General features: G+C 43.9%; 1 long non-coding RNA gene across 2 annotated transcripts; it reads right to left on the bottom strand.

Annotated features, from left to right (window-relative positions):
* Positions 1 to 7,262: 7,262 nt before the first annotated feature.
* LOC109324815 lies at positions 7,263 to 8,994 on the bottom strand. Of its 2 annotated transcripts, none has more exons than XR_002105019.1 (3): positions 8,925 to 8,994; positions 7,886 to 7,954; positions 7,263 to 7,365 (listed from the first exon to the last, which is right to left on the bottom strand). It is a non-coding gene; the product is annotated as an uncharacterized LOC109324815 (long non-coding RNA). The 2 variants fall into 2 exon arrangements; XR_002105016.1 differs by having other exon boundaries at positions 7,886 to 7,957; positions 8,925 to 8,989.
* Between the last annotated feature and the right edge of the window lie 4,335 nt (positions 8,995 to 13,329).

Here is a 13,329-nt window from a genome sequence, read left to right as displayed (position 1 = left end):
TGTAGTTGGTGTGGGTGCTCTTCCTGGAATAGTAAAGAAAAGCCAGAGGCTGGGCTGTAGACAAGAAAGCCAGTCAGTAAAAGTGTAAATTCAGGTGTCAGGGGGTGAGATACAGGCTGGAGGAGGGGAAAGGGGGAAGGGGGGATGTAGCAATCAGGAAAAAGTGGAGAGGTACCTGGGGAGTCAGATGTCAGGCTGGTTATAGTTTGCCATAAATCCAATGTCTGTATTGAGTCCATGAGTTTTTATCTCCAGTAGATTTATGAAGTGAAGTTTGTAGGCTTTTCTACAAAAGGTATTTTGTAAATTCAGACAAGCACCAAACCTCACTAACCTCATCACCAGAAGGAAACTTCCTACAGCCTAAAATACATGGAATGGATTCAGACTATGCCATGACAAGAAATTCAAAACCTGCCAACATATCTCCAGTACCCCCACATTTCCTACACCCCAGAACAGAATCATCACCATTTCTGCAACCACCTGGCAGGAGGTTCACCTTCAGGAACACCAGCTGCACCACCAAACCAGGAACCAAGGAGGTGTGGTGGGGTGTCACAACATCACCAGCAATGCTTGGAACACTGGTTGGTGGACAGAACAGGTGTTCCTGGGCAACCATGGCCAGATTTAGCCACATGTGGCTGCAGGTTGCCCAACAGGTGAAGCGGTAGCAGTGCAGCGGCTCCACATCCTCAGCAAGATAGGTAGCCACCGAGGCCTCTGAGCTACCTGCCAGATGGTGGGGTCTCTGTACCCCACCATCAAAGCCATGCCCTTGGCCCACATTGGCACTGCTGTAGTGGAGGAGATTGACTGGTGCTTGGAGTGCTGGCATTGGACAGTGGATCCCCCTCTTCCACATCCCCCCACCTCTGCCCTTCTGCCTCCCTAACTATGTTCACCATCATCTCCATCCAGTGATTGAGGGTTTTGCTGCTGCAGACAGATGCTCCCCTTCACCCTTGGGTTGGACATGCCTGCCAGCACATGCTGGACTGCAAGGGATCCAGCCATTTTTGATGCCCTCCTTCAGCTGCTTCACCAGTGCCTGCCCCACGGGTGAAAGTGACTTGCCCCAGCCAGGAACATCAATCCCCTGAAACATCTCCATTTGATTCCCAAGATCCTTCACTATGGGAATCACCTGGCTAAGGAGGGCATTGCCAGCACTGAGGCTCTCGGTGGCCTTGAGGAACAGCTTGAGGACCACCAAGATTTGGAAGATGGTATCCCACTCTGTTTTGTTAAGAGGGCTACTGATCCCAATCACCCCGAGCAAGGTCATCTCATGGATGGCCTTCTGTTGCTTGACCAGTCTTTCAAGAATCAGGTATGTGGAGTTCCACCAAGTCTCCACATCCTGCATGATTTTCTGGTGTGGGATGTTCAGCTCTGCCTGTTTCTCCCACAGTATCTTGCCCCTCTTGATGGTCTGGTGGAAGTAGCCTGCCCCCTTTCTGCATTTTGAAATGAGCTGGCTGGTCATGTTAGTGATGGTGCTGTCACCAGCAGCCCTGTCCCCCTCCAAGACAACCCTGACTTTGAGGTGGAATTTGTGTGACACACAGTGGATGCCAACAAAGTTGGCATCATGGATGGCCTTGACCATATTGACCCTGTTGTTAGTGACCATGAATCTGCGGGTGAGCTTGCCCTGCCTAACAAGTCACCCCTGCAACATGCAGTTCACGGCCACCATGATCTCCATTGCCACGTGGGACTCATCAATCACTTTGGCTTAAAGGAGAGCCCACCGACAGCCTGACTGATCGTACCAGTACCCTGTGAGGTAGATGTAGGAGTGATCTCAACCCCAGCTGCTCCAGATGTTGGCCTGCCCACCTGCAGACCTGCCTTGCACAGCTCCTCTCTCAAGTACTCCCTGAATGCCTCATACAGGGAAAGCACCACCATCCTGCTAAAGGTGGTGCATGTGGGCACTTGGTGGGATAGGGCCATGAGCCACATGAACCCTGGATGCTCAACTAAGGAGAAGGGCTGGCCATCCAGAGCAAGTATCTCCCCAGTGCTCTGGGTGACCTCGCTTGCCCTTGCAACACCCCCCCACCTTTGTCTGTGGCTTTCCCCCACCACTCCAGTGTGTCCTCCCTCTGCTTTGGGGCGGGGGCGGGGGCTTTGTAGCATGAGGGAGACTTCCCTTTGGGCATGCTCCCACTGGTTCTAGGCTGAGGAGGAAGAAGAGCAAGAATGTGCTGCCTCTTGAGATGTAGCAGCATCACTGTGGTGGTGAAGTATTTCAACTTTTTGCCCCGGCTGATCTGACTTTGGCAGGTAGTATACCTGGGATCATCTGTTAACTGAAAATGATCCCACACTACACTGGTGCCCCCTGGTGCACTGGTGCCCTCTGCCTGTGATTGCCCTCCTCCCACTCCCCCCCAGCCCTAAGCAGCTAGACTGGAAGTCTGCTAGCCTACAAGGGGAAACCTGTGGTTTCTTGTGTTGTTCTCCTTTAAAGGAGAAAATCTATGTTTTCCTTTGGCAAACAGGAAACTCAGATTACTGCTCATAATTCTGATGCTTACAGATGCTTTCAGTATCCCTGAAAATGAGGCCAAAGATGTTTTATGCACTCAGGTTTGGTGTACATTTTTTATAGAGTTGGCTGCACATCAAGGTCTCAGAGGAAGTCTTGGATAGATCTTCAAGTGTATGTAAGTCAGAGAAAACCATGGTTATTCTCTCCCTCCTTGTTCTTTATTGGGAGATTCCAATGACAACTCTATTGAAAGTGGGAGAGGTAGGGGAGTAGAAGGAAGGAGGAAAGTAGAGCACTAGTTCTGTAGAGCACGTTTACACTATATTAAGATGACAATTTCCATTCTTGTTAATCAGTAAGAAAATTACATTTGTTTCCATCACCTGGAATAGCAAATGTGTTGTAAAAGAATAGCCAATAAGCAGGCATGCCAAATTTCCTGCTGCTGTATTGTAAATATAACTATTTACCATGCAGGTGTTGGGGTAAGGGTCTCAACTGAAAGGCTCTGGTTGCTTTTTGGGTCTTGGGCTTGCTTGGCCCTTTGGGTTGTATTTATTTTGCAAATACCTTGCACATCTACAGCTCTTCCTAGCTCTTGGCACATTGTGAAATTTTACAGGATATTTGTTCCATTTTATTTGCAAAAATAAATTTATTTGCAAAAATTTATTCTTTATAAAAAGAATAGTTTGGTTGCAACTTTATGACCTGATGCAAAATCCATGAAGTCAATGGAAGGAGTCCCATTGATTTCAAGGACCTTTGTATCAGGGCCATGTTTCTTTATTGTGGAGACAATAACTTTCATAAATATCATCTGGTATTAATTTTGCTAATATTTTGCAAGGCACGGTACTCTTATTGTAATACAAATATGGTCTTACTTGCAGAGACTCCAAGCCAACATAGCAATGCAACATGTGTTATATTCACGTTTTTCTCGGCCATGCAATTGAAATGAATAATTTCTTCACATGCAATAAAAACATCCTTAGTCTGTTGTGCCTGTTTGTTTGGGTTTTTTTAAATGAACTGCATTTTAATATCCAAGAAAAGCCAAGCATTTCCAGTGTGGCTATAGTATGTATGGTTGCTATGGTAATATAAGAGTTAGCTGAATCCATTAACCAGCAGTTGCTATTATTTTTTTGCTTGCTTATTTATAAAATCACCAATAAAAAGGAAAAAATTATATATATGAATTGACTTATTACTACTCTGGTCACTAAGACATGCTGGCCTTGCTTTACATGCAACAGACTCTTCCTGCTCCAGGAGGGAAGCCTACATATAATGCACAAACACATGCCACATATTTGCTTTTGACAGCCAAATAATAAATTGCAGAGTTATTATATAATGGTAATGACTTCATTTAATCTGCTTTATCTTCCCCTATCTTTCCTAACCCATGTCCTATACTCTAATTTGTTTTTACTAGGATTATTTAAACACATCAAATCTCTAAGCATCTTTAAAACTGGTTTTGTTTGTTGAAATAAATAAATGGTATATTTTTCTCCGGGCCTTTCTCAAAAAAACCCCACAGAATTTCCACAAGAATGCATTAGGCCAACTTGCAGAACAGCCAATTCAGAGTCCAGAAAAACTGCAGGCTTAGTGTGTAGAGTGTTGCAAATCACTCGAATTAGGAGCTCTGTGATATTGCATTGTGGATATTTCATTTTCTAAGTAATGCTTACATTTAGGCTGAGTGGGTGTTTTCAAAATATCTGAACTTCAGTAGATGACAGCAGCTAAGCTTGATGATAAGCAATGGATGGCACAAAATAGGGTCACAGAAATGGTAGGAAAGAGTTTGTTTGAACAAGAAAAATATTGTTCTTTAGGAGTTTAAGACTTCCAGTGAAACTATAGTAAGCCAGCTTTCTTTGAACACAGAGATTATGGAGTCTTCAGGAACTTCTACTCCTGGGAAGCTCCATTCACTTCACAGTGACTAGTGAAAGACTATTCACCTGCGTGATTAACAACCTTAGTCTACATAGGTTACCAGGAGATATTTACTCTGCTGAAACCCTTTTATACAGTCTTTTTTCTTAGAACTCCTGCCAGTTTTGCTAGCACTATATTGCCTTAACCATTCTCAGAATCACTTGGTACCACACTTTAGGTGCCAGACAGTCACCCTGATGCTGCTGTGACCTCTTTCTGATGCTGGCAGAAGATGCACTGAGTCTATTCTGGGCAGATTAAACTAAGAGGAGCAGCAGGATAAGTCATCAGTTTTACTGTCTTCCCCTGTTGAGATATGAAAAAACCCTCCTGCTATTGCTATTACTTTTACTTAGTAACTTTTATTTTCAGCCCTGTCTATACTCTCATGTTTTTCTGTTTCTCTCTTTTTCATTACTGTCCAATTTAGAAACCTGTTGCATGACAAAGTCAATATAATTTTTGCCGGTGATCAGTTTGGCACACTCTAGATAATGCTTGCTTCAACAGTCTAATAATGGCAAATAAAATTTTGTTCTTCATCAACATGGTGATAAAAAGGTCAGAATAATGTATCCAGATGTTTTCTTCAGCAAGAGGAGGGAGTCCAAGTTCAGGAATTATTTATTTAAAGTTTATACTGTGCCTGGGTTTTCTCACTAGCCTAGGATCTAGTTGTATTATTCTTCTATTCTTTTTACTCTGTGTGCATTTATCATGAAACAAAAGTAGGTTCACACTTTAATGTTAACTTGCAGCTCACCCTTCTCCTCCCCAAACAAGGATATCTGATACTATTTGAGATGCCATTTCCAGGATTCCCTGTCCTCTCCCCCCGCCGATCCTCCCCTTTAGATAAATGAGCACAGGATAAAGGAAATGAAAGATAAGAATTTCTTAAAGCATCACACATTTTTTTCCCAGAACAACACATACTGGCATATGCAGGAGAATTTTCCATCACTCTTGCAATCCAAGAAAGTAATTTTCTGAGATGTTTTGCTAATCTGTCAGATGTATTTTGCATGTCAAACTTTTTACTTCACTTTAATAAGAAAACCAGCGTAGGGTTTGCAGGGAGTCTTTCTGATGATATTCAAATCTGCAAATTAAGCTACAACTACAGCCTGTAACAGAATGTGCTAATGTCGTTTGCATTAATCTGTTTCTTTACACTACGCGCTTTTTGAACTGCACCTGGCAAGAGTTACTTCTTTTATGCAGCGAGGAAATCTTCCACTTGGAGTTAAAATGAGCAGATGGAAGTGAGTTAGAGTAACAATTCCTTCCCTCAAGTACATTTGAATAAGATGCCAAATATTGGCTGGTGTCAGAATAGAACGAAACTAATGCCATCTATGGATACTACTAGCTTTCCTGCAGCCAGGAATTTTGAATGACTTCTTGGAATTAGACAAAAGAAAAAAATAATCAGACAATTTTAGGCATTCTTGTCTTTATCACAGTAATATCATAGAACAGTAGCATAACTAGGGTGGGGCAACCCAGGAGGGAAAGGGAGCGAGGGGGCACAAAAAAATAGCAGCTGCTGCCATAGCCATATGATCACACTGGCAGCACAGCAGCAGCCAGAATTCACCACTGCCTTTGTGAATCACATCTGACTTGCTGGGTCTCTAACGGAATAAGGTGGGATTTCAGTGAACAGGATACTAATATAGGTTTCTCTTGTTTTGTGCTGTACATGCATTCCTGGAAATGCATAACTCGAATTCACATAAAGGGAACCCCTGTACAATGCAACAAATAGAGATATGTTTCAAGACCTTGATTGTACTCACCCCTGGACCCATTTCTACCACTTTTACAAGACAGTTTTGGTGCTCACCAACAGCAGACAGTACACACAAGCAAAGGGCACTATCATCGTGGGGATGGCAACTACAGAAACATGCATCGCAGACAATGAGCGAGGAGCACAGATCCACACAGGAGAGTATATTTTGGTGCATGTCACTCCCACAATGCACCGCACAAAGCAGCTGACTGCGGACTTCTACCACACCAATTGCATACAAGTGAATTTACTTCATATATAATGAATTTTTCATATAAAATGGGTCATTGCATGAGTGAATTTGCAAATACAGAACCTGCATAAAGCAAGGGAAACCTGTGCTGTCAGAAACTTCGATCGACACACTATGCCAAAAACAAAGACTGTGTTTCACATTTTCCATGAAGTGCCCAAAATATTTTAATGATTAAAATTAAGTTTTAAACAGGTTTAGGAAAACCAAAGGTGGACAATTGTAAATTTGTAAGGTATTTGAAGAGTTTGAGCTTTGAACTGTTTAAATAGAAGAAAAAAGGCCTTTGACCATGAAAGAATAATGAGAGGTCATAATAGCATTGGTCCATATTCTCCCAGAGTCAGAGAAACAGCCTGCATGGAGAAAACATTCTAGAAATACTGAGTAACTCAGCTGCATTGGGTCAGCCAGCTTGAGAAGAGAGGGGAATCTGGACACCTGAGGTCCATTCCTACCTCTGCCACTGATGTGCAATATCAGACAAGCCACGCAGGTCACAACCTTACTAATGAGTTAACTTCTCTGAAGTTAGCCTGGCCCAAGTGAGAGTGGCTATTCTACAAAACCACTTGAGCTGCAGAGTAATTATCCTAGCAACTGATGAGCTGTGCACAGTCCAGTTTTCTGTTCACAAGCAAGCTGAGGGCCCCACCAGTTGGGTTTTTTTAATTAAAGCCAGTTTTCCAAGACTCTGACTTACTCAAATTTGAGTTGTCTTCATCTAGGCCACAACAAATTGGATTGGGCTCTGAAGGCCCTCACCCCTTTGTACTGAGATTGGGTCACGGGGGCCAGGCACCATCCTCATCCAGTCCTGTGTGCTACCATCTGGCATCCTGTCCAGCTCTATGGAAAAAAAAGATTATTTTGTAAATAAGCAAGCAGAAAAATAGTAGGGATTCGCTAGTTAATGAATTCAACCAACTGTTACAGTACCATAGCAACCGTACAGATTAGACCCCCATGGGTCCAGATATTCGATGGTGGGGGAATGGTACTTCCACTCCCCTGTCACCAAATTTCTGGATCTGTGGGGAACCCTACAAACTGGATGACATGGCGCTGAGGTCAGGTCTGGCCCACAGGCAGGGGGAGGGGGGGTTGAGCACCCTGATCTAAACACCACAATTAAGCAATACAGTTATTTACTTTATTCCCCCAGCACCTGAACATTGTACATCAGCACACACAAAGCCCTACCTCAGTTTTGACAAGAGCTGAGCAGTTTGGTCAAATAAGAGCCAGAAACTAGGCATTACTTTGCCTAATCACCATGTCAAGGTTGGACTCTAAATAATACACTGGTATTCACTACTTTCTTTTAAAACAGAGCCACAGGGGGGAAGGTTAAGGGGAAAGCTCCAACTTTTTTTGAAGTTTCTTCATAATTACATTTGTCATGTAGGGTATGGGAGCTTCAGGTTTGATCCATTCGCTGCTGAAGGAGAATGAAATCATTATTTGCCATGCCCAAGAAAATACCCTCACCAGCAGACTATAAATTGTTTCAAGTGGGAACATTCTTCACTCTTTCTTTTGAAGCTAGGCCTCGGTACAGATAATTTAAGAGATTATGGGACAGAGTAAACACCTTCATGGCCTAATAGTTAGGGCATTCATTTCGAAGCTCAAAGATTTGATTTGCTTCCATTAGCGTTTCAATGTGGAAACCAGCCTTGGTCTACAATTTTGGGGTAAAGACTTCTGTTTTTAGGTTATATAAGACGTTCTTATACGTTGTTCTATAAGAAGGAAACAATGGTGGTGGTAACACCAGCGTCTCTTTACCCACCCCTGTTAACAAAATGTCTTGAAACAAATGAGTGAGCCTGACCAAATCTTTTAAAGAAAGAGCATAGGGACCAGTCTTTGGTACACAGGGCAGGAGGTGGATTCCAAATAGGCAGAAGCAACTCTTTGCTGTTAGGCGCAAGATGTCTGCAGCAGAATTTTATACTCACCCCTCCATTTGTTGCTTCACTGCTAGTCAACATTCTCTAAGGAATTACACATGGAGTGAACTGGCTGTTTCAGATCCCTCTCTAAGGCACCTTACTCTTTCCCATGTTCACTAAAGGAAGTCAAGCATCCCAGTCAAAGTTCTGGATGCAACAGCAAGGACATAAAAATTTGGCACTACAGCACAACTTTTTACTGGGTCTGATCATTCATGCTAAACAGGCAGTGTACAGTTTTGTAGATGCAACCAGAAATAGAAACCGGAGAAATGGATGTACCTATGAAACACCAAAGAGCCTTTAGAAAGCTGTGAAATGGATAAACTTTCTAAGAGAATTACAGCTTCTGAAGGATCAACATTATATCAAACACCTACAAAGCAAGGTCGAAAATAACCCAAACCTTCCTCAAATGATGTTATGTGAGACTCTCCCCAGTGTAATTACCTACCTCAATCCTTCTCAGTCATGCTTCTCCAGTTGAAAGTCTGCTACTAACTCACAGTACTGATTGTAAGCACCTGTGAGGAGAGGGCGGGGGGAAGCAGCAGCAAAACCCCCACAATTGGATCTAATCATCTCTCAGGTGTATACTTGCAGAGTGATTACTTTTGATAGCATAGGGGTTCCTTTTCTCAATTCAGTATATTTGCTGCACACAGCTTTCATTTTAAAAATGTGTATTTTCTACAGAGAACCTAACAACCTCATTAGCTCCCCTGTTTTGAAAATTGTGAATACATATGTATCAGGAAGGTGGGAAGTAGTTTATAATGCACCTTTAGAATACTAATCAAGTAAGCATTGATGGATGTTTGAGATGAATATTTCTACCATCAGATACACACAGAGAACTTCCATTGAAGTAAATGGTGAAGAAGGCAAAAGTCTCCTTGGATAGAATTTGTTCCTGTGTTTTTCAGAAACGGGGAAAGCGTGTCCATTTTATTTTGCCCAAAATCATTTTTCTCATCTTCATGATCATTAGGTTTAGTCTTGGAACTAAAATGCTTAACAAAACTGCAGATGTTCACATTACCTTCTATGGGATAGTGGAGGTTTTTAATTTTGAAATATCTTGCCCGCAGTACAGTGACTCAGAGGAAGTGTGAATGACAGAAGGAAACTTATTAAGTTAAAAACAGTTTGTTGGAGGGTGTGGGGAAAATGAATTCATGCACAGAAACAGGTCCGATGTTATTTTATTAGCAGAGATATAGCAGTCTGCTTCCCACTCTACTTCCGCTCATGTACTAATCACTAATACTCACAGCATTAACAGAATCTTCAATTTAGAGCCATATGGCAGCCATAAAGAGATATACCATCATACAGGCTAAACTTTACCTATAAACAACTGAGTTCAAGCTTAGGTTACCTGTTAAAGCGGGGTCACTGGGCTTATTCTTTCCCTAGAATAGAAATGTGGCAATATGCATTAAAAAATTATATAGCTGGCTCCATGAAAGGCTTTAGCTATCTAAATCCAAAATATAAGTCTTCAGAAACTACATGCTCAGCTGCTAATCTGGAGATGTACAGATTGTACCAGTTAAAGTTTTCTAGGTTGCTAAGTGTTTTCCTGTAGGCATGCCCAAAACTGCCTAAGCCCAACACTGTGAGCAACTAAATGCCTCTTCCAAAGCAAAACAACTGAAGTAGAAGGATGCAGCAACTGCCGTTTTATGTAAGTGCCTAGTGGCTAGAGTATTCAGCTTGGCCCTGGGTTGAAATCCCAGTTGTGTTCTCTGTCCACTGTGTGAAAGGTGGCGACTATCTCATTCAGCTGTGTTTTGTGAAAAAAGGCTGGTGGAGGTGCCAGGAGAGTTTATGGTTACAATCCTAAGTGCATAGTGCCTCAAATTACGTCCCTCTTTAAAGTGTAGTAAGCTACTTTAGTGAGGTTTAGTGAGGCAGAAGCTATCTTGCAGTTTATCCATTTTCTCCAATAAATAGTAAATGTGAAGGGCAGGAATGTAGCTACACAGGTAGAAATAGAATCTAACACTGCATAAGTACCTAAACTGATACTTATGTGGCTATACTATGATGCATAAAGTAGCAGTTAGGTGCATAAAATGAAATAGCATTTTTCTATGGAGTTATTATAGAATCATCACTCAGAATTTCAAAAAGTAACAAAAAAAGTTATAAGGCCCTGATCTTGCAAAACTGATATGCTGAACTTAATGCATGTGAAGACCTCACTATGAAAGGAAGGGTTTGGAGTACATGTGTAGGTCTTTCATTAGCTGATTTAGGGTCAAGTTGTATCCTGCTGCTTTATAAGTACACACAAAATGGAAAGAAAAGGGGATTAGGAACTTTGTTGCTCCCTGTCCAGGAGTCAAGCACTTAGGCAATCCATGAAATTTCTGGTCATGGGCAATGGGGGGAACCAGTGGGGCATGACTGGGGGGAGTCTCCCAGTGGCCAGCTGGCAACAGGGGGGGAGGGGGTCCGACACCAGTCCCCAATTTTGGAGGGGGGGGGAACACTGCTGCTTTCTATGCCCCTCTACCAGCTGGAGTGCTCACTTAGCGGGGGCACCAGTGTTCTTGGGGCATGCCCCCCCAAGCATTGCCTCTGTTTGTGATTCTGGTTATTAGCAGGGATCCTGATTTTTCTCTATTCAAAAACTGCAAATTCTCTAATAATCCGCTCTCCCCCCAAATACACATTTTCCCATGATTAAAATGAAGCACCACTGTATATATATGTGTATATATATATACACATATATATGTATATATATATATACACACACATATATATGTGTATATATATATATATACACACCCACACACACACACACACATATATATATGTATGTATTAGTTGAACAGTTTGATTTTGGGATTTTTATCATGGAAAAACAGAGCTCTCCGTGCCCCCTTCAATCACCAGGATGTGGGTCCAGCTGTAGCTGTCTCCACCTCCCACTGCTTGGTGGCACTACGCAGCCCTTATATATTGGTGCCCTGCCCATGCCATAACTCCTCACGCCCCACCCACTACCCCTGCCCCTCCTGGTGCCCCTCACCCCTCACCTACTGTCCCCCCACCCCTGCTGGTGCCCCTCACTCTCCACCCACAGCCCCTTGGACCCTGTCAGTGCCTTCACTCCCCACTCACTGCCCCTTGCCCTCCCCCAGCCCTCCCAGGGGGGCCTCCAGCTGCCAGAGCTATGGGGCCAGGGACCTGGGTCCAAAGCCCCCTGCCCCCCACAGCAGCGCCTGGAGGCCAGCTGCCACCTGTGGGAGGCAGCAGCTGTGGCTGAGCACAGTGCAGAGCCCAGCTTCACCTCCTCCACACATGGCATGGCTGGAGTGAAGACCATCAGGGGGCCCCAAGCCCATCAGAGGGTGGGTATGGCTTGGCTGCTGTGGGCTCAGGGCTCCTCGCACTGCTGCCCTCCCCCAGGGCCTCTACAGCCTAGTGTGTGAGACCCAGTGTGGCATTGCAGGGAAGAGTGGGGCTGGGAGGGGAAGCTTGGTGGTACCATCATGAGCCCAGCACCACCATGGTGAGGTGCCCCCTGCCCACCCAGCAGCAGCAAGGGGCACAACTCTGTGTCACCACTGGGCAGGCATGGGGCATATCACCATGGAAGCGGAGGGCTCACAGTGGTGGCACCAAGCTTCCCCTGCCAGCCCTGCTGTCCTGCAATGCCACGCTGGGTCTCACCTGCTAGGCCACGGAGGCCCCGGGTGGAGGGCAGCAGAGTGGAGAGCCCAAGCCCGCAGTGTGTAGCCCACACCTATCCCTGCCCTGTGCATAAATCTGGGGGGCACGTGCCCCTTTTGCCCTCCCTGGAAGTGCATGCAGTGGTAGAGAGACAGCCCCCAACACCTGGATGAAATGCCCAGGGCCTCATCTCACTCCCCTACAGCCACACATTCTGGTCCTGGGGCCCCAAGCCCCATACACCACCACAGCCGGGCAGCAGCCACAGCCCCAGTCCAACTCCCTCGCTCCCTCATTATGGGGCCCTTCAATTCCACCCCCCCCACCTCTGCTACTGCTGCCAGGCTTACCAAACCCAGCATTTCCCCTTGCAGACTACAACTGTGCTAGCTTGCATGGGGAAACCCACTATTTCCTAAGTTTTTCTCTTTAAAATGAGAAAACCCAGCTTTTACCAACTTTTTTCATGGTTAATGGAAAACCCAGATCCCTGGTTATTACCAACAGTTGTCACTTACTATCCACTTACCTGTCCGTGAACAGCACTTGTTGTCATTCTCACTCAAAATAATACAATCTGCACTACATTCAATTTCTTCTTTTTTTCCTGTTGTGGAAATATAATACATGCCATACTTATTTCTTCTTTGGTTTTTCCCTAAAACATACTGTATAATTAATAAATAATTTTAAAAAGAAATGAAGGTAGGTATTAAAAATCTGGTTCTATACTTACATGCATTACTTTGCCTTTAACCTTCATGGTGTTCACATGTCCAGAGACACATTACTTATGAACCTGAAATCTGCAGGTAGATTAGCAGAGTTCTTCAGCAGAAGTAAGGACGATCATTACTCAATAATTCTACTATATGTGGTGGACTGGCAGATGTTTTTGTAGCAGCTGGGAAGAGAATAATTGATATATCAAAGATGTGTTAAAATGATGCATTCCGTTGCCAAGCAGCAACGGCTTTAGTCTTCAAATAGCCAAATAGTGACAAACATTTTAGCAAAACATACCAGAGGAGAAGGAAAACTAACCAGCCCTCTGAAGGGCAAAATGGCATATGAAGTATACTGAGAAAGAGATAATAGGCCTAATTCATTTATGGTTTAATTCTGCTGAATGCAGAAGAGTTAAACCATATATGAATATGGGCTA

The sequence above is a fragment of the Crocodylus porosus genome, unplaced genomic scaffold (genome assembly GCF_001723895.1).
Source record: "Crocodylus porosus isolate Cpor-Errol unplaced genomic scaffold, CroPor_comp1, whole genome shotgun sequence".
In the NCBI taxonomy this organism is placed as follows: Eukaryota; Metazoa; Chordata; order Crocodylia; family Crocodylidae; genus Crocodylus; species Crocodylus porosus.
Note: the sequence above shows the minus strand (reverse complement) of the source record. Positions and strands in the feature narration are given on the sequence as shown.